The sequence below is a fragment of the Lithobates pipiens genome, unplaced genomic scaffold, assembly GCF_037356315.1.
Source record: "Lithobates pipiens isolate NorthernLeopardFrog02 unplaced genomic scaffold, aLitPip1_a1.2 Scaffold_16, whole genome shotgun sequence".
NCBI classification, from domain to species: Eukaryota; Metazoa; Chordata; class Amphibia; order Anura; family Ranidae; genus Lithobates; species Lithobates pipiens.
In genome coordinates, this window is record NW_027507748.1 from 28,730,772 (window position 1) to 28,753,337 (window position 22,566).

Sequence of the window (22,566 nt, forward strand, 5' to 3'; positions counted from 1 at the left end):
TGGCGTCATCACATGCCTTCGAACTCGGGAAGCAGCCGGTTCTAATCTCTGTGTTTTATCCTCGTGAGTATTTTGACAAATTTGAATAAATATTTTTGGAGATGGCTTTACAGTGGACTATCCTTCCACACTTTTAAATGCATAATTTGAAGTTGATTTGGATATCCTTTTATGTCCTGTGTGGGGTGTCATAAGAGGCCATGGAGGATTTTGACAATAAGAGCGCACTTCTCTGAACAGAGGGTCGATATAATTTGGTAAGTGTACCCATTTGATACTTTGGTGGAGGATCACTGTGGTGTCAACGTCCGGAGCGCACATATATGTCAATCTGGAAGATTCTTATCACGTTGGCATCATTTTCATCTATAATGGTGGACTATTAATGTACTATTTGGAACTTTTTTCTATTTATTGTGTATTTATCACCGTTTAAGGAGCACAGCAGTTGTTTACTTTATGTATGACCACATGACCAGATATGGTCAATGAAGTACTGGTAGAAAGGTGCTGGACAAAGTCATTACTTGAGCTCAGTTGGCCTGAATTTAGCAGACGGGGACCACTCAGGAGAGAACATTCACCCTAGTTGAGAAATTCAAGTGCAAAAGACGTCCAACATGTTTCTGAAGCCCTTGCAACACATTGATTGTCTTTTGCCCTGCTTGTTGTAAACAGTTGAGCAATAAAGATTTTTCATGTGGTGCTCTCCTTGACCTATTACATGAATAACAAGGGCTGTATCAAAACTAATGAACAATTGTACATAAATGTATTATTAACTTACATAGGTTGTGCAGTTATCACATATTGATAGAGTAATCCTTCTTTTTTTTTTCCATTGTATGTAAATAATGGGCTTCAAGCAAAAGCAACATGCCATTATTATGTCCTTGACAAAGAATGGGTGGTCTGACATCCACAGAAACCTAAATCATGTTTATGGGATGATATATTTGACAATGCCAATGTCTTGTCAATAATGTCATCTCCATAATGATTCCCTATCCTTCTGTGGATGTTGGACAGTTACCACCCATCTTTCATCAAAAACTCAATAATGGAACGTTTCTTCTGCTTGGAATTCATCATTTACCGAAAAAGAAGGAAGAAGAAAAAGAAAGAAGAAGGAAAAAAGAAGGAAGAAAGAAGAAGGAAGAAAGAAGAAGGAAAAAAGAAGGAAGAAAGAAAGAAAGAAGAAAAATAAAAAGAGAACAAAGAAAGGATAAGTAGAAAGATGAAAGAAGAAAGGAGAAAGAAGGAAGAAGTAGAGTAACCATTCTTCTTCTTCTTTTTTTTCATTGTATGTAAAAGCAGAAGCAACATGCCGTCACTGCGTTCTTGACAAATGAGGGGTGCAGGCTGTCTGATGTCCACAGAAGCCTACAGAATGTTTATAGGATGATTTCATTGACAAGGGCATTGTCTGGTCACTGGTGACTCTTGCCAATGATGTAATCTCCATAAAAATTCCGTAGCCTTTTGTGGATGTTAGACAGCCGCCACCCGTCTTTCATTCAGAACTCAGAAATTGAATGTTTTTTTCTGCTTGGAATTCACTATTTACTGAAGAAGAACAAAAAGAAAGAAGGAAAAAAGAAGACGGTAGAAGGAAGATGAAAGAAGGAAGCAGAAAAATAAAAGAAGAAGAAAAAATAAGAAGAAGAAAGAAGAAGAAAGAAGGAAAAAAGAAGAAGGAAGAAAGAAAGAAGCATAAAGATGAAAGAAGAAAAAGAAAGAAGGAAAAAGGAAGAAAGAAGGAAGCAGAAAGATGAAAGAAGAAGAAGAAAGAAGAAGGGAAAGAAGAAAGAAGGAAGAAAGAAGAAAAAGAAGAAAGAATGAAAAAAGAAGAAAGAATGAAGTATGAAGATAAAAGAAGAAAATTAAAGAAGGAAAGAACGAAGGAAGCTGAAAGATGAAAGATGAAAGAAGAGGGAAAGAAAAAAGAAGAAGGAAGATGAAAGGAGAAGTAGAAAAATGAAAGAAGAAAGAAGAATAAGACGAAAGAAGGAAGAAGTAGAGTAACCCTTCTTCTTTTTCATTGTATGTAAATGATAGGTTTTAAGCAGAAGCAAGTGCCGTCACTGAGTTCTTGACGAATGGGGGGGGGGGGGGGGGGTGCAGGCTGTCCGACGTCCATAGAAGCCTACAGAATGTTTATAGGAAGATTTCATTGACAGGGGCATTGTCTGGTCACTGGCGACTCTTGTCAATCATGTCTTCTCTATAAGCATTCCGTAGCCTTCTGTGGATGTTAGACAGCCACCACCCATATTTCGTTCAGAACTCAGTAATGGAACGTTGTTTCTGATAGGAATTCATTATTTACTGAAGAAGAAGAAAAAGAAAAAGAAGGAAAAAAGAAGAAGGTAGAAAGAAGAAGAAAGAAGGAGGCAGAAAAATAAAAGAAGAAGAAGAAAAAAGAAGGAAGGAAGAAGAAGAAAAAGAAGAAAGAAGGAAAAAGAAGAAGAAAGAAAGAAGAAGAAAATAGGAAGCATAAAGAAGAAAAAGAAAGAAGGAAAAAATAAGAAAGAAGGAAGCAGAAAGATGAAAGAAGAAAGAAGAAGGGAAAGAAGAAAGGAAGAAAGAACAAAAAGAAGAAATAAGAAGAAAGAATGAAAAAAGAATAAGAAAAAATGAAGCATAAAGATAATAGAAGAAAAAGAAAGAAGGAAAAAAGAAGAAAGAATAAGAAAGAAGGAAGCTGAAAGATGAAAGAAGAGGGAAAGAAAAAAGAAGAAAGAAGGTAGATGAAAGGAGAAGTAGAAAGATGAAAGAAGAAGAAGGAAGAAGTAGAGTAACCCTTCTTCTTCTTTTTCATTGTATGTAAATGATGGGTTTCAAGCAGAAGCAAGTGCCGTCACTGAGTTCTTGACGAATGAGGGGTGCAGGCTGTTCGACGTCCACAGAAGCCTACAGAATGTTTATAGGAAGATTTCATTGACAGGGGCATTGTCTGGTCACTGGCGTCTCTTGTCAATCATGTCTTCTCTATAAGCATTCCGTAGCCTTCTGTGGATGTTAGACAGCCACCACCCATCTTTCGTTCAGAACTCAGTAATGGAACGTTGTTTCTGATAGGAATTCATTATTTACTGAAGAAGAAGAAAAAGAAAGAAGGAAAAAAGAAGAAGGTAGAAAGAAGAAGAAAGAAGGAGGCAGAAAGATAAAAGAAGAAGAAGAAAAAAGAAGGAAGGAAGAAGAAGAAAAAGAAGAAAGAAGGAAAAAGAAGAAGAAAGAAAGAAGAAGAAAATAGGAAGCATAAAGAAGAAAGAAGAAAAAGAAAGAAGGAAAAAATAAGAAAGAAGGAAGCAGAAAGATGAAAGAAGAAAGAAGAAGGGACAGAAGAAAGGAAGAAATAACGAAAAGAAGAAATAAGAAGAAAGAATGAAAAAAGAAGAAGAAAGAATGAAGCAGAAAGATAATAGAAGAAAAAGAAAGAAGGAAAAAAGAAGAAAGAATAAGAAAGAAGGAAGCTGAAAGATGAAAAAAGAGGGAAAGAAAAAAGAAGAAAGAAGGAAGATGAAAGAAGTAGAAAGATGAAAGAAGAAGGAAGAAGTAGAGTAACCCTTCTTCTTTTTCATTGTATGTAAATGATGGGTTTCAAGCAGAAGCAAGTGCCGTCACTGAGTTCTTGACGAATGAGGGGTGCAGGCTGTCCGACGTCCACAGAAGCCTACAGAATGTTTATAGGATGATTTTATTGACAGGGGCATTGTCTGGTCACTGGTGACTCTTGTCAATCATGTCTTCTCTATAAGCATTCCATAGCCTTCTGTGGATGTTAGACAGCCACCACCCATATTTCATTCAGAACTCAGTAATGGAACGTTGTTTGTGCTAGGAATTCATTATTTAATGAAAAAGAAGAAAAAGAAGGTAGAAAGAAGAAGAAAGAAGGAAGCAGAAACATAGAAGAAAAAAAAAGAAGAAAGAAGAAGAAAGGAAAAAAGAAGAAGGAAGAAAGAAGACAAAAGAAGTAAGCATAAAGATGAAAGAAGAAAAAGAAAGAATGAAAAAAAAAGAAAGAAAGAATGAAGCAGAAAGATGAAAGAAGAAGAAGAGGAAAGAAGAAAACAAAGAAAAAAGAAGACAAAGAAAGAAGACAAGGAAGAAGGACGATGAAAGAAGAAGTAGAAATATGAAAGAAGAAAGAGGGAAGTAGTAAGAAATAAACTAAACCTTCTTCTTTTTCATTGTAAGTAAATAGCGGGTTTTAAACTGAAGCAACATGCCGTCAATGAGTTCTTGATGAAGGAAGGGTGCAGGCACTCCAACATCCACAGAAGCCTACAGAATATCTATCGGATTGCATTTTGACAAGGGAAATGTCACTGGTGACTCTTGTCAATGATGTTATCTATATAAACATTCCATAGCCTTCTGTGGATGTTGGACAGCCTCCACCCATCCTTTGTCAATTACTCAGTAATGGCACGCTGCTTCTGCTTGGAATTCATTTTTTTAGCAAAAAAGAAGGAAGAAATAAGAAGAAAAAAGAGGAAAGGAGAAACAAAAAGGAAGAAGAAGAAAGAAAAAATAAAAAAATAAAAGAGGGAAGAAAGAAGAAGAATAAAGAAGAAACAAATAAGAAGAAAAAGGAAGAAGAAGAAAGAAAAAATAAAAAAATAAAAGAGGGAAGAAAGAAGAAAAATAAAGAAGAAACAAATAAGAAGAAAAAGGAAGAAGAAGAAAGAAAGAATAAGAATAAAAGAGGAAAGAAAGAAGAAGAAAGAAGAAAGAAAGAAAGAAAGAAAGGAAGACATAAGAAGGAAAAAGAATAAAGAAAGAAAAAAGAAGAGTTGGTAGAGTTACTCTGCCAACATGAATTTTGAACGCCCTATGCCCGCTTTTGCATTACTTTTAGTACAGCCCTCATATATGGCCACTTGCATTAACCTAATATTTCTAAAACAGAGCATAGCCAATTGAATTTGGGGAGAATGGGGAAGAATAGAATTTGGGGAGCAAAGTAGAATGAAAGGAAGCTACAGCTCAGTACTAGGAGTCGATTACAGTGCACAGGAATAAAATGGAGTATATAGGAAAAAGCAAAAATGCCCCCCCCCCCCCCCCCCCCCCTATGATTCAGACTCATTACAAGATAAAATCACCAGTTAATCCTGCAAGTATATATTCTTGATGGATCCATTGTTACCGGAGTTAATCACGGCCATTCAGCTCACTGACGGCTTTGGCCAAATTGACTGGCTGATGATGGCCTTCCAGGAAAGTGTCAGCTGAATGTGCCCAAATTTCAGGGAACACCTGTTACTCAACCAGCCTGAAATATTCAATCATGGAAGATGTCACTTCCAATTTCATAGCGGAACAGACTGTAGCTCATCATTCGCAGCCAGCAAACATTAGCGACCTCACCTGCATGCTCCGGGCCTTCCCTCTGCTGCTGGACTGGCAGCAGGAAATGCAGGAAACACAGGCCGTCTTAGGCTTTAGTGATACCTTTTTGTGTTTTTATTGTTTCAAAGGCTGAATAAAAAGACTCATGTCAATCAAGTTTAACGTCTTACAAGCCCTAGAAATTTTCATCTGGAGGTGGCAGAACAAAACTCCTTGGAGGGAAATAAAAAAATATTAATCCTTCCAGATCCCACAACGACAGTCAGAAAAATTCCATTAATAAAATATTTCAAAATTTCTTATTATAAGGAATAAGTGAAACTGAGAGATTATGTTTAGCCAAAATTTTGGCAAAAAATGAAAAGATTTTATTGAAATGCATTGGGATCAATTGGAAAGGCAACATTAAAAGAGAAGTCTGTCAGCTCTGTATTGAGAACTGAGCGATCAAACACCGCTGATTGCTCAGTTCTCACCTTACGCTCTGAGCAATTGCTCAGTCAGCAGCTCTCTGCTCTCCCCTCCAGCACACACACTTGAGTGCTGGGCTGGGGAAGAGGGAAGAAGAGGCTGGCTCAGGCTCTCAGTGGCTTGCTGAGAGGTTGAGGTAGGCTTCTGGATAGCCTTTCCCATTGATTCCAATGCATTTCCATAAAATCGTTTGCTTTTTTGCCAACATTTTGGCAAAACGTAAACTCTCAGTTTCACTTATTCCTTATAATTCCATGTTAATGGAATTTTTCTGACTGTCGCTGTGGGAAATGTGGATGTTAATGCAAATAAAAAAAAGTATCATGGACAGTACTCAATTGTTCTGGTGTCAAATTCCGGGTCCCTGCCATTTTCTGTGGTAACTATGCTACATCCCTATAGGACACAATAGTGACATTAGAGGGGGCAGACGATGGAACCACCAACCACAGTTTTCGATTCTGAAGATTCGTGTTTGGGCTTCATCTGACTTTTTCCGTCAGAATGTCCGACCAACAAAGTCTGAGAGCTGGATATAAAAGTTTTCCGACAACATGATCCGATTGGACTTTGTCTGATCGTTTCTAGAGAATTCCAGTCGGGCAAACTGCCACACATGCTCAGATCAAATTCCTAGACCAAAGCTATTGGCTACTAGCCTGAACGTAGTCTCGTCGTAACTAAATAACGTCATCACGTTACGAACGATCGGATTTTCCGTCAACTTTATCCGACCGTGTGTATACAACACAAGTTTCGGACAAAATCCGTCGGACAAAATCCAACGGATTTTGTTGTCGGAATGTCCGACCGTGTGTACAAGGGCTTAGACTAACCATTCACTTATAATATGCTTATCGGAAACGAAGCTATCCACCACCCACAGGTTTGATTGATGACCAGAATTTGGTGCATTGTGGAGTTGAAACCAATATATTGGAAGCTTCAACACAGAATAATTAAAGATTGAATCAAAAAAGAAAAAAAATGACAGCAATTTTGTAAAAAGTGATTGGATTTTTCCACGGGATTTGATTGGGACTTACTCAATCCCATCTACTTGTGAGTCATCAAAACCACCAATTTATGTTTTCGATTGCTTTTTGAAATGAATGTTCAATCAATCACTAATTTCCCATGTGTATGGCCAGCTTTTACCTGGTATAAACCAGCATTTTCATCAGGAGGTTCCGCGGAAAAGACTTTCCGTAGGTTGTCTATTTTCATTTTCTTTATTTTTTTAAACAAAGTAGTATTAAACCCTTGCTGTGTTAAGTATTTTCTCCTTTACCACTAACAATTTCCAGGCTATTTTGTAATATTTTGCCCCAAAGACTTACATTTGATCATTTAAAATTTTTACAGCCAGTTCTATTCTTGTTTCACCTCTGAATGCCTGGATTGGGCAATACTCACTGATACATTATGTGATGTCCTGCTTTGGGACCAAATACCCTATAATCCATTATGTTAAGCCCATAATGTGCATGTGTGCCTGCTCTAATACTATCTGATGGCCTCCTACATTCTCAAGCCCAGGCCATAGATCACATGTGTGCCTGCTCTAATACTATCTGCTGGCCTCTTACATCCTCAAGCCCAGGCAATAGATCACATGTGTGCCTGCTCCAATACTATCTGCTGGCCCCCTACATCCTCAAGCCCAGGCCATAGATCACATGTGTGCCTGCTCCAATACTATCTGCTGGCCCCCTACATCCTCAAGCCCAGGCCATAGATCACATGTGTGCCTGCTCCAATATTATCTGCTGGCCCCCTACATCCTCAAGCCCAGGCCATAGATCACATGTGTGCCTGCTCTAATACTATCTGATGGCCTCCTACATTCTCAAGCCCAGGCCATAGATCACATGTGTGCCTGCTCCAATACTATCTGATGGCTTCCTACATCCTCAAGTCCAGGCCATAGATCACATGTGTGCCGGCTCTAATACTATCTGATGGCCTCCTACATCCTCAAGCCCAGGCCATAGATCACATGTGTGCCTGCTCTAATACTATCTGATGGCCTCCTACATCCTCAAGCCCAGGCCATAGATCACATGTGTGCCTGCTCTAATACTATCTGATGGCCTCCTACATCCTCAAGCCCAGGCCATAGATCACATGTGTGCCTGCTCTAATACTATCTGATGGCCTCCTACATCCTCAAGTCCAGGCCATAGATCACATGTGTGCCTGCTCCAATACTATCTGATGGCCTCCTACATCCTCAAGTCCAGGCCATAGATCACATGTGTGCCTGCTCCAATACTATCTGATGGCCTCCTACATCCTCAAGTCCAGGCCATAGATCACATGTGTGCCTGCTCTAATACTATCTGATGGCCTCCTACATCCTCAAGCCCAGGCCATAGATCACATGTGTGCCTGCTCTAATACTATCTGATGGCCTCCTACATCCTCAAGTCCAGGCCATAGATCACATGTGTGCCTGCTCTAATACTATCTGATGGCCTCCTACATCCTCAAGCCCAGGCCATAGATCACATGTGTGCCTGCTCTAATACTATCTGATGGCCTCCTACATCCTCAAGCCCAGGCCATAGATCACATGTGTGCCTGCTCTAATACTATCTGATGGCCTCCTACATCCTCAAGCCCAGGCCATAGATCACATGTGTGCCTGCAAACTCCTCCTACATCCTCAAGCCCAGGCCATAGATCACATGTGTGCCCCGCAAGCTGTCCTCCTACATCCTCAAGACCAGTTTATAATTCAGATGTGTGCCTGCTCTAATACTATCTGCTGGCCTCCTACATCCTCAAGCCCAGGCCATATTTCACATGTGTGCCTGTGTTTTGTCACATATGGCAACCCATCACATTTAGCTACCTGCTGGACTGCGCATGCGCGACGCCGCCATATGCGTTCCAACACTGTGGAGATCTGCGCTTGATCAGAATTTTGTGCCCACACCCCTGACTCCTGGTTCAAGCCCCACCATCCAAGTGGACATAGAGTTCGATTATAATTATGTGGAGCAAAGCGAGGCCGTGCCCAAAGAGCGGCGAGCGAAGTGAGCCCGCGAAGGGCCCTGTGTTGGATCACATATGGCGGTGTCGCACATGCGTACTTCGGGTAACCAAATGTGAGGTGACACCTGCTCTAATACTATCTGCTGGCCTCCTACATCCTCAAGCCCAGTTCATAATTCACATGTGTGCCTGCTCTAATGCTACCTGCTGGCCTCCTAGATCCCCAAGCCCAGGCCCTTAATCACATGTGTGTCTGCTGTAATACTATCTGATGGTCTCCTAGGTCCACAAGCCCAGGCTATAATTCACATATGTGCCTGCTCTACTACTATCTGCTGGCCCCCTTCATCCTCAAGCCCAGGCTATAATTCACGTGTGTGCCTGCTCTAAAAATGTCTGCTGGCCTCTTACATCCTCGAGCCCAGTTCATAATTCACATGTGTGCCCGCTCTAATACTATCTGCTGGCATCCTACATCCTCAAGCCCAGGCCATAATTCACTCGCCTGCCTGCTTTAATACTATCTGCTGGCCTCCTAGGCCCTCAAGCCCATGCTATAATTCACATATGTGCCTGTTCTACTACTATCTGCTGGCCTCCTACATCCTCAAGCCCATGCTATAATTCACATATGTGCCTGTTCTACTACTATCTGCTGGCCTCCTACATCCTCAAGCCCAGGCTATAATTCACATATGTTCCTGCTCTACTACTGTCTGTAGGCCTCCTACGTCCTCAAGCCAAATTCATAATTCACATGTGTACCTGCTCTACTACTGTCTGTAGGCCTCCTACGTCCTCAAGCCCAGGCTATAATTCACATGTTTGCCTGCTTTAAAAATGTCTGCTGGCCTCCTACATCCTCAAGCCCAGTTCATAATTCATATGTGTGCCCGCTCTAATACTATCCGCTGACCTCCTACATCCTCAAGCCCAGGCCATAATTCACTTTGTGTCATCCTCGCGTCCAGCTAATAATGCGTACATGTGCCCACTCTAATGTTATCAGGCGGTCTCCTGTATCCAGGCTAGAAATTCAGACACATTTTTCGTTATTCGGAAATTTGGATGTATGCGAATTTCTGAATTACAATACTAACAAATTTAAACAAATCTGAACTAATGAAGCGAAATTTCAGATGAAATTCTAATTTGAATAATTTTCTAATCAAATTCAAATTGTTTTCGAACTGAATTTCAAATACATTCAAATAGAAGAAAAAATAAAATAAAATAATAGAATAGAAAATAAAAGAATAGAAAAAAACTATAGAGTAGAATAGATTAGAAAAAAAATATAATAATATAACCAACTTACAAAATTCAAATAGAATTTGAATAGAATAGAAAAAATAAAAAATAAATATTAGAATCGAAATAGAAAACAAATTAATAGAATAAAATAGAATGAAAATATAAACATCTTGAATAATAAAATAAAACAAAATTTGAATAGTATAAATTTGAATTTGAATAGACTAGAAAAAAAAATAGGAAATAATAATAATAAAAAAAAAAATAATAGAATAGAAAAACAATAGAATAGAATAAATTAGAACAGAAAAATCATACCAATATGACCATCTTTCTAAAATTTGAATTTCAAAGAGAATACACTTTAATTCAAAATGATAGAATAGAAAAAAAAAACTATGGAAAAGAAAAGAATAGAACAGAAAAAAAGAAAAACCCAATAGACTAGAAAAGAATAGAACAGAAAAAAATCAATAGAATGGAATGGAATAGAAAGAATATATCCATCGTTCAAAATTCAAATTGCGAATAGAATAAATTTTGATTAAGAATGAAATTCGAATGTCATTCGAATGGAATTCAAATCTATTTCGGTCTGAATTAAACAAAAATAGTTTCTGAAAACGAATGAAACAAATGAAACTAAAAAAAATCTATGCAAATAACGAATCTAAGCAAAACACATTTTTTTTCATTCTTTACATGTCTACTCCTGGCACCCAACATAGTGCTCATTCATGACTGGGGATCATAAAGTCTCAGCTGGTCCATCCTCCCAAACCTCTGTAGTCCCAGATGAGAGTTTTTGGGAAGCGTGCACTTCAGGGTGGTGGAAAACCCTGTATGGAAGTATAGCCACCCTGGGGGGGAAATACCAACGGGTATAGACGGGTATAGATTGTGAAAACGCTGCAACAAAAGGGGAAAGCAACAGTAGAAGCCTATGAGGTATAGGGCTCTGTACACACACACACACACACACACACACATACATATATATATATATATATATATATATATATATATATATATATATATATATATATATATATATTATTTTTCCCATATTGCTCTTTAATGTTAAAACTTTATGGAATCTGAGTGAAAACTTTCATCTTTAGCAGGAAGAAAAGTGAATTATTTTGCTGATTTTTATATATAACCCAATAACTATATTTTTCGGAAAAAAAAAAAAAAGAAGAAGAAGAAGAAGAATGTTCATCTGCAAAAAACAGTTTGATACCTCGCAGTGTGAAATACAGGAGCGTAGGACAAATAGGACTAGAATGTACACAGAGCTGTGACAGTTCCTAACATGCAACAGATGAGGGGTCAGGGGGACGCGCGGTGCCCGCTCTTCTTGTCATGGCGTTGTCTAGGCAACAATACCGAATTACCAACTGTCACCGGGGGTTTCAGCAGGAACAAGTGCTAAACTCACAACAACACCAGCAGATCCAGCAGAGGAAGAAGAAGGAAACGGACAAGTGGCCACTTACCTGAAAAAAAAAAAAAACAATAAGAAAATCCACATTAGTATGAAAATGACATTAACCCAATGATATCTAGACACAAGAATAAAACAAATGTCATACGGGGGGGGGGGGGGGGGGATACTGATTTGATCCCTTTTATATTTTGTAAGTTTGCCCACCAACAAAACAAATGAAGGGTCCGTCATTTTTATCATAGGTGTATTTTAACCACTTGCTTACCGGGCACCTAAACCACCCCCCTCCTGCCCAGACCAATTTTCAGCTTTCAGCGCTGTCACTCTTTGAAGGACAATTACGCGGTCATACAACACTGTACCCAAATGACATTTTCATCATTTTTTCCCCACAAATAGAGATTTCTTTTGGTGGTATTTGATCACCTCTGGGTTTTTTATTTTTGTTACAAAAAATTAAAAAAGGCAGATTAAAAAAAAAATATATACAAAACCGTTTTTATATTTTGTTAATAAATTTTGCAAAAGGGTCGTTTTTCCTCCTTCATTGATGTACGCTGATGAGGCTACAGTGATGGGCACTGATAGGCGGCACTGATGGACCCGATAGGCTGCATTGATGGGCATTGATAAGGCGACACTGATGGCCACTGATAAGGCAGCACTGATGGTCACTAATAGGCGGCACTGGTGGGCACTGATAGGTGGCATTGGTGGGCACTGATAGGTGGAATTGGTGGGCACTGATAGGTGGAATTGGTGGGCACTGATGGGTGGCACTGAAGGGCATTAATAGGTGGCACTTAAGGGCACTAATAGGTGTCACTGATAGCTGTCACTGATGGGAACTGATGGGTGGCAGTTATGGGCACTGATGGGTGGCAGTGATGGGCACTGGTAAGTGACACTGATAGAAAGCACTGCTAGGTGGCTCTGTTCAAGCACTGATTGGCACCACTGGTGGGCATTGATAGGTGGCACTTGTGGGCACTGATAGGTGGCACTGATTGCTGGCACTTACGTACTCTGGGCACTGTAGGCACTGATCTGTGGGCATTGATAGGTGGCACTTGTGGGCACTTATAGGTGGCACTGATTGCTGTCACTTAAGTACTCTGGGCACTGTGGGCACTGATTGGTGGGCACTGATTCATGGCAATGGCAGGTGGCACTGGCAGGCAGTACTGGTGGGCACATATGAGGCTCTTCCTCTTCGGGACCGATGTCCCTACAAACAGAAGCCTGTGATCGCCATTTTGTCTCCTCATGCTGTCAGCGTGAGAAGAAAAAAAAAGATTACCGATCTTCTGTTTGCATCACGTGATCAGCTGACATTGGCTGACAGCTGATCACGTGGTAAGGGGCCGGCATCGGCCCCTTACTCGGATCTGTGATCACCTCGAGTCTCATTGGCTCGGGCAAAGGGGAGGACGCCGATAGATGTACTCCCGGCAAAGCAGATCTGCGCTGTATCCGTCATTGGGCTATAGTGCGGATCTGAAGGAGTTAATTGACAGAGACAGGATATCAACCAAGAATCCAGAAAAAAACACCTGATACAAATGTTATAAATTAAGTTGCAGTTCAGTGAGTAAAATAAGTATTTGGTTACCTACCAAACCAACAATAATTCTGCCTCCCACAGACTGGCTACAGTATGAGCTCATGTGGTACACAGATTAGTCCTGTCCATTTTAGAAGCTGCACCTGACAACACCTGTCCACAGAATTTCTTCCATTCACACCACATCATCATGGGCAAGACCAAAAGAGGTGTCAAAGTACGTCAGGGACAAGATTGTAGACCAACACAAGGCTGGAATGGGCTACAAGACCATCGCCAAGCAGCTTGGTGAGAAGGAGACAACTGGTGGCGTGATTATTCACAAATGATAGAAATATAAAATAACCATCAATTGCCCTTGGTCTGGGGCTTCATGCAAGGTTTCGCCTCATGGGGGTGAGGATGATCAGGAGAAAAGTGAGAGATCAGCCCAGAACTACACGGGAGGAGCTTGTGAAGGATCTCAAGGCAGTTGGGACCACAGTCACCAAACAAATTGGTAACACAATACGCCGCCATGGACTGGAATCCTGCAGCCCCCACAAGGTCTCCATTCTCTAGAAGGAACATGTACAGGCCCGTCTGAAATTTGCAAATGAACATCTAAATGATTCAGAGAAGGATTGGGAGAAAGTGCTGTGGTCAGATGAGACCAAAATTGAGCTCTTTGGCATTAACTTGACTCGCCGTGTTTGGAGGAAGAAAAATGCTGCCTGATGTCGCGTACACACGACTGGACTTTTTGACATCAAAGGTCCGACGGAACGATTCTGGCAGACAATTCGATTGTGTGTGGGCTGCAGCGGACTTTTGATTTGCAAAAATCCATCAGACTTTAGAAATGGAACATGTTTCAAATTTTTCCGCCGGAAACTCCACCAGATTCAGTTCCTACCGAGAAATCCGCTCGTGTGTATGCTAGTCCGACGGACAAAAACCAACGCGAGGGCAGCTATTGGCTACTGGCTATGAACTTCCTTATTCTAGTCCGGTCGTACGTCATCACGTTCGAATCCGTCAGACTTTGGTGTGATTGTGTGTGGCCAAGTCCGTCAGAACTCTGTCAGAACTCCGCCAAAAGTCCGTCGGACCTAGTCCCTCGAAAAGTCCGGTCATTTGTACGTGGCATAAGAAGCTAAGAACACCATCCCTACAGTCAAGCACGGAGGTGGAAACATTATGCTTTGGGAAGGTCTCTCTGCTAAAGGTACAGGACGACTTTACCACATTGAGGGGCCAATGGACGGGGCCACGTATTGTAAAAACCTTGGAGAGAACCTTCTTCCCTCAGCCAGAACACTGAAGATGGGCTGTGGACAGGTCTTCCACCATGACAATGACCCAAAACATACCGCCAAGGCAACAAAGGAGGTAGCTCAAGAAGACGCACATTAAGGTTATGAAGTGGACTAGCCAGTCTCCAGACCTTAATCCTATAGAACATTTATGGAGGGAGCTGAAACTTCAAGTTGTCAAGAGACAGCCAAGAAACCTTAAGGATTTAGAGAAGATCTGTAAAGAAGAGAGGACCAAAATCCCTCCTGAGATGTGTGCAAACCTGGTCACCAACTACAAGAACCGTCTGGCCTCTGTGCTTGCCAACAAGGGTTTCTCCACCAAGTACCAAGTCATGTTTTTCTTGTGGATCAAATACTTATTTTACTCAATGAACTGCAACTCAATTTATAACATTTGTTTGATGTGTTTTTTTTTATGGATTTTTGGTTGATATTCTGTCTCTATCATTTAAAATACACCTATGATACAAATGATAGACCCTTCATTTCTTTGTAAGTGGGCAAACTTACAAAATCTTCAGGGAATCAAATCATTATTTTCCCCACTGTATACTGTAGCTTAGCCCGTAGCTCAGATGTTGGTCTGCATTAGCTCACTTTTGCTTTTTTTTTTTATATACATTTGATGATCCTGCCAGTAACATAATTCCTCTCCTAGGGTGACAACTCTCACTTACTGAATTGAGGAGCAGCGTTGCCACCCTAATGCCACGTACACACGACCAAAATTTCCGGCAGACTAGGTCAGATGGTCTTCCCGATGGACTTTTGGTGGCATTCCAACAGACTTGCCCACACACGACCGGACTAAGTCCATTCGAAAGTCCGTTCATTTTGAACGTGATGATGTAAGACGGGACTAAACAAGGAAGTTCAATAGCCAGTAGCCAATAGCTGCCCTAGTGTCGTATTTGGTCCGTCGGACCAGCACACAGACGAACGGTTTTCCCGATTTTTAGTCCGTCAGAATTGATTCCATCGGATAGATTTGAAACATGTTCTATTTCTAGGTCCGTCTGATTTTTTTTTTTTAGAAAAACGATTGGACTAGCCCACACACGATCGGATTGTCCGGCGGACTAATCCCTTCGGACCTAGTCTGCTGGAAATTCCGGTCGCGTGTACGCGGCATTAGACATGACTACAAAACACCTGCTCATCTCCATAAATTAAAAGGGTGGGGGGTGTTGTACAGCTTTATAGCTGGGAACAATTTTAACCAATAGGCAGAGACCCTGCAAGGCTACTGGCAGGATCAACAGGAGTATTTTTGCATGTATTAAACAGATATAACAACATTCTTTCAACAGACCAAAAGGGAGCCAATAAGAGAAATTCATTGTCAAGATTTAGATATACTCTTACCACTCCCCTCCCAAACCAGCCAGTAGGGGGAGAGAGAGCGGATAAAATGGCTTTTTTGTTTGCCTTGGTGCACATGCCCAGGCGTTACTCCCGCTGTCATTAGTCGGCAGAAAGAATGGGAATAATGCACAGAGCTGATCAGAGCAGCTCTGTACCTAGCACTGGTCCAAATCATTTGGTGGAGGGAGGATTATGGTGTGGGGGTTTGTTTTTCAGGGGTTGGGTTTGTCCCCTTAGTTCTAGTGAAGGGAACTCTTAAGGCGTCAGTATACCAAGACATTTGGGACAATTTCATGCTCCCAACTTTCTGGGACTAGATTGGGGATGGCCCCTTCCTGTTCCAACATGACTGCACACCAGTGCACAAAGCAAGGTCTATAAAGACATGGATGTGCGAGTTTGGGGTGGAGGAACTTGACTGGCCTGCCCAGAGTCCTGATCTCAACCTTTTGGATGAATTAGAGCCTGGAGACTGTGAGCCAGGACTTCTCATTCAACATCAGTGCCTGACCTCACAAATGCTCTTCTGGAAGAATGGTCAAACATTTCCATAGACACACTCCTAATCCTTGTGAACGGCCTTCCCAGAAGAGTTGAAGCTGTTATAGCTGCAAAGGGTGGGCCAACTCAATATTGAACCCTACGGACTAAGACTGGGATGCCATTAAAATTCATGTGCGTGTAAAGACAGGTGTCCCAATACTTTTGGCAATATAGTGTATAGGAAACCGTATAAAAATAGTTTCTTATCTCTCATATAAAGATGTTCCTGAACAGACATAAGCAGGTAGGTATGATGTCAAAAGCTTCCTTATAACTTCCTCAAAGGGATCCAAGTAAATCCCAAGTGTCAAGAAATACAGGTGTCTATTAGGCTTAGACTTCGAGTCAATATTGCACACAAGGGGCGAAGATTATTTCTCTGTTATTGGATATATAGCACAATGCTGGAATTGATGCAATGGCATTGTACTGTATCCCTTGACACTATGATTTGGGAATTACTTGGATTCCCCTGAGGAATTTATAAAGGAAGCCATTGACATAATACCTACTGTACCTGCTTATATCCGTGCAAGGACATCGTCATGTGAGAGATATAAGAAACAATTTAAGCACCATTAATGAACTTATATGGATCTCAATGATATACATAATTCATTTTTTTGAATGCATCATTTTTCAAGGGTCTATTTATAGGAAATCCCTGTACAATCCCCATAATTTTGCCTTTGTTTATATGGACCCCAAAAAAGGTGCATGTAGCTTTTTTGGCATCATTGTGGTGCCGTGCAATGTACATGCATTGAGAAGGCACATTGGAGTGTTATTTATGCTGTACTGTGAAGGGCACCTCAAATGGAAAGTTAATTTTAAAATAATTTTTTTATTACAAAATGTCTTGTATTATAATAATAATAATGATAATAATAATAATAAAAAAAAAAAAATATATATATATATATATATATATATATATATATATATATATAGATAGATAGATAGATATAGATCTATATATATATATATATATATATATATATATATATATAGATCTAGATCTATCTATCTATCTATATATATATATATATATATATATATATATATATATATATTTTTTTTATTATTACAAAATGTCTTTTATAATAATAATAATAAAATAATAATAATAAAAAGCAAATAAATAAATAGATAGATCTATATATGTATATACATGTAATATATATATATATATATATATATATATATATTTTTTTTTTTTTTTAATTACAAAATGTCTTGTATTATAATAATAATAATAATAATAATAAAAAGCAAATAAATAGATAGATCTATATATATATATATATATATATATATATATATATATATATATATATATATATATATATATATATATATATATTTATATATTTATTTATTTTTTACTACAAAATGTCTTGTATAATAATAATAAAAAGCAAATAAATAGATAGATCTATATATGTATATACATGTAATATATATATATATATATATATATATATATATATATATATATATATATATATATATATATATATATATATATATATTTATATTTATATATATATTTATATATATATATATATATATATATATATATATATATATATATATATATATATTATTTTTTTTTTGCACAAAATGTCTTGTATAATAATAATAATAATAGTAATAATAAAAAGCAAATAAAAAGATAGATCTATATATATACATTCATATATATATATATATATATATATATATATATATATACATTCATATATATATATATATATATATATATATATATATATATATATATATATATATATATATATATATATATATATATATATATGTATATATATATGTGTGTGTGTGTGTTTTTTGCATACAGACGAACGCATTTTTGGATAGGAACCAGCTCCCAGTCTTTTGCTAGCTGGAATTCCGCTAGCAAAAGTCTGATGGAGCGTACACACAGTTGCATTTTCCTGACGGCATTTCCGATCGTGTGTATGGGGCATTACTGTATGTACGTGGGATTTTTTTCATTTTATTTTTATTTTTAATACATTTTCAAAGATTTCAATCAAACGTCTTCCACGTTGTCATTATGGGGTATTGTTCGTAGAATTTTAAAGAAAAATAATGAATTTAATCCATTTTGGAATAAGGCTATAACATAACAAAATGTGGAAAAAGTGAAGCGCTGTGAATACTTTCCAATTCTGGATGCACTGTAACTTTGTATCAAATATCCATACTTTGAATTTATCTTTAACCAACTCCCTACTCTATCCAAAAACGCAAGAAAAAGTTTAGACCCTACGTACTCTTTAAAACCTGAAAAAAAGAATTCAAATGTTCCCCGTTATATTTCAAATAGCTAAAAAAAAAAAAAAAAAAAGGCGGAGCTGGACTTTAAATAATTATATAAATGAAATTAAACAGGATATTTACTGCCCGCTGTCCACCACTGACATAGACAGATGCCTATTTTGCCCATAGACATTCCCGTCCTCACTGGGGAAGGATTTATATTGCGCAGCATTTCCTTTACAAGTGTATGGAGTACGAATCTGAGAGAGATGGAGACAAAGTTTCTTTACAAACCCAGCAGGCAGATAAATTATGAGTGTCCATTAAATGCGGCCCCTTGGCGCTGTGAAATAGTACGAAATGAAATATTCAGCTCCCCGAGTAACAAAAATGTTAATCTCCCTTTCACCGAGACTTTCACAAGAATTCAAAATTACAAAAGGAAAAGTTTTAATATTTTTCATGGTCTTTGAGTAACAAAGAACTAAAGCTGAACTCTACAAAAAAAAAAAAAGAAAAGAAACCTTTTAGACCATTAGAAGGCAATTTCAGTTTTCCAGGGCAGCATCATTTAAGGAACTTCCACCGAGCCTAGATCATTGTGTCCCCACCCCAAACCTTGGACTGGGCCAGGGGCATGGGGGCAATTGCCCCCCTTCCCCCCAGGTGCCCTGATGCCCCATAACAAGGCCCCACTACTTCTGCCACAGACTTGCCAAAAGTCTTCCTGATGAAGAGGATTAAGAAGTCCCTGCCAACTGTGGGAGGAAGACGAGGACAGAGCGCCAGCAGAGATGCTGGCATGGCATGTACACCTTATCTGAGTAGAGATTGGCTCTGTGCCCCACAGGAGGCTCTCCTCCCCCCGGCCAGCCCTGACTGAGCTGCCTCACCTCCCCCCCCCCCCCCCGCCGGCCAGATCAGGAACTTTGTCCAGCCTGACCCACCCCATGATCAGGGAGTACTTGGAGCGAAGCTTCAGCCCCGGATATGGGTTGGGAGGAGGCAGGGAAGAGGGAGAGCGGGTGGCGGACCTCTGGATTCTACCTGCCCCTGGGTCAAAAGTTGCCTGTGAGTGCCTGCTGAGATTGGACTGTGGAGGGGAAGCAGCACAGTGTTGCGCTCATCTCTCTTTCACGTTTCTCTCTCCTCCGACCGGCATTCTCCTTGTCAGTACACATACTAATTGGCCCCCCTGTGTGTAGGGTAACCAGATGCCACCGGTGTCAAGGGACAATCCCCAACTTCCTAAAGTCACACGTGTATGTGATATTGAGACATCACACTCTAAGTAGCCCTTTCTATGGTAAGAGTGTGGCGGACTGGGCCTGGGGCATGGGTGCAATTTCCCTCCCAGGTGCTCTGATGCCCAGTAACAAGGCCTCACTACTTCTGGCACAGACTTGCCAAAAGTCTTCCTGAGGAAGAGGCGTAAGAAGTCCCTGCCGGTACCCTACCAACTGTGGGAGGAAGACGAGGACAGAGCGCCTCCACGGTCTAGTCTCAGCAGGGGCAGAATGACAACTTTTGGCCCAGGGGCAAGTACAACCCAGAGGCCCCCCCCCTCCCACTCTCCCTCTTCCCTGCCTCCTCCCAACCTCCATCCCAGGCTGAGCAACCTCAGCCTTGGCTCCTCCAAGGCCATGCCTCTGATGCGTTTTGCCCTCTATGACTAAGCCCTAAGGCCCTCTATGACTAAGGGTGGGGCGAAACACGTCTCCATATTTCTTACACATGTCACTTTTGGATGAGTATTCTGGACGCTGGCACCCGCACTATTTGTGGATCAGTGGAGCAGGGATCTTGGTGCTTCAGAGCAGTGCTCTAAGCCACTCAATACCGGTCGCCACTGACTGCTATACTTGTATTGTCAGTAGCAGCAGTAAAGTACAACCCCTGTGTGGCGCTGCAGAGCAGTGTGTGTGTGTGTGTGTGTGTGTATATATCCCCAGAGAGCCCCCCTTACATTATGGTCCCCAGAGAGCCCCCTTTACATTAGGGACCCCAGAGAGCCCCCCTTACATTAGGGTCCCCAGAGAGCCCCTCCCTTACATCAGGGTCCCCAGAGAGCCCCCTTTACATTAGGGTCCCCAGAGAGCCTCCCCCTTTAATTTAGGGTGGCCAGAGAGCCTCCCCCTTAAATCAGGGTCCCCAGAGAGCCTCCCCTTGCATCAGGGTCCCCAGAGAGCTCCCCAGTTACATCAGGGTCCCAAGAGAGCCTCCCCTCCCCTTAGGGGCCCCTGCAGAGCCTCGGGGCTATGGGCCCCAGATTCTAGGCTACAGCCCCAAAAGCCACCCCCTAGCGACGCCACTGTATGTCAGCATTACATTGTATATCCCTGTATGTTGTGGCCATTCAGGTGCTTATCTAATAGTTTTTTGAAACTATCGATGCCCCCCGCTGAGACCACCGCCTGTGGAAGGGAATTCCACATCCTTACCGCTCTTACAGTAAAGAACCCTCTACATTGTGTAAGGTTAAACCTCTTTTCTTGTAATTTTAATGAATGGCCACGAGTCTTGTTAAACTCCCTTCCGCAAAAAAGTTTTCTCCCTATTGTGGGGTCACCAGTACGGTATTTATAAATTGAAATCATATCCCCTCTCAAGCGTCTCTTCTCCAGAGAGAATAAGTTCAGTGCTCACAACCTTTCCTCATAACTAATATCCTCCAGACCCTTTATCAGCTTTGTTGCCCTTCTTCGTACTCGCTCCATTTCCAGTACATCCTTCCTGAGGACTGGTGCCCAGAACTGGACAGCATACTCCAGGTGCGGCCGGACCAGAGTCTTGTAAAGCCGGAGAATTATCCTTTTATCTCTGGAGTTGATCCCTATTTTAATGCCAATATTCTGCTTGCTTTGTTAGCAGCAGCTTGGCATTGCATGTCATTGCTGAGCCTATCATCTACTAGGACCCCCAGGTCCTTTTCCATCCTAGACTCCCCCAGAGGTTCTCCCCCCCCCCCCAGTCTATAGATTGCGTTCATAGTTTTGCCACCGAAATGCATTATTTTACATTTTACGTGCTAACATACATGTTACATACATTACTGCATTTATTTTGAATGATACTGCAATGTGCTAATGCAATGCATCTTTGAGCTGTGGTGCTCCACATCCCATGCCAATACATTAAAGTGTACCGCGGTGCATTTTATTACAATATATATGACATGCTTGATTTTCAGGAGGTTTTGGTGCTTTGGCAGCCCATCATTTTCGAGGTACCGTGTGATATAACATGTATTATTAGTATTACTCACATCAAGTTGAGTTCTAATTAAATCTATTGAAATGCCTATGTATCTCTTTTAAATAACAATATAAACTATATTACCAAAAATATTGGGACGCCTGCCTTTACACACACGTGAACTTTAATGGCATCCCAGTCTTAGTCCGTAGGGTGCAATATTGAGTTGGCCCACCCTTTGCAGCTATAACAGCTTCAACTCTTCTGGGAAGGCCGTCCACAAGGTTTTCGGGGTGTGTCTATGGGAATGTTTCCAGAAGTGCATTTGTGAGGTCAGGCACTGATGTTGGATGAGAAGGCCTTGCTCGCAGAATTCAATCCAACAGTGTTCTTTTGTTGAGGTCTGGACTCTGTACAGGCCAGTCAAGTTCCTCCACCCCAAACTCGCTCATTCATTTCCGTATGGACCTTGCTTTGTCCATTTGGTGGAGGGGGGATTATGGTGTGGGGTTGTTTTTCAGAGGTTGGGCTTGGCCCCTTAGTTCCAGTGAAGGGAACTCTTAAGGCGTCAGCATACCAAGACATTTTGGACAATTTCATGCTCCCAACTTTCTGGGACTAGATTGGGGATGGCCTCTTCCTGTTCCAACATGACTGCGCACCAGTGCACAAAGCAAGGTCCATAAAGACATGGATGAGAGAGTTTGGGTTGAAGAAACTTGACTGGCCTGCACAGAGTCCTGACCTCAACCTGATAGAACACCTTTGGGATGAATTAGAGC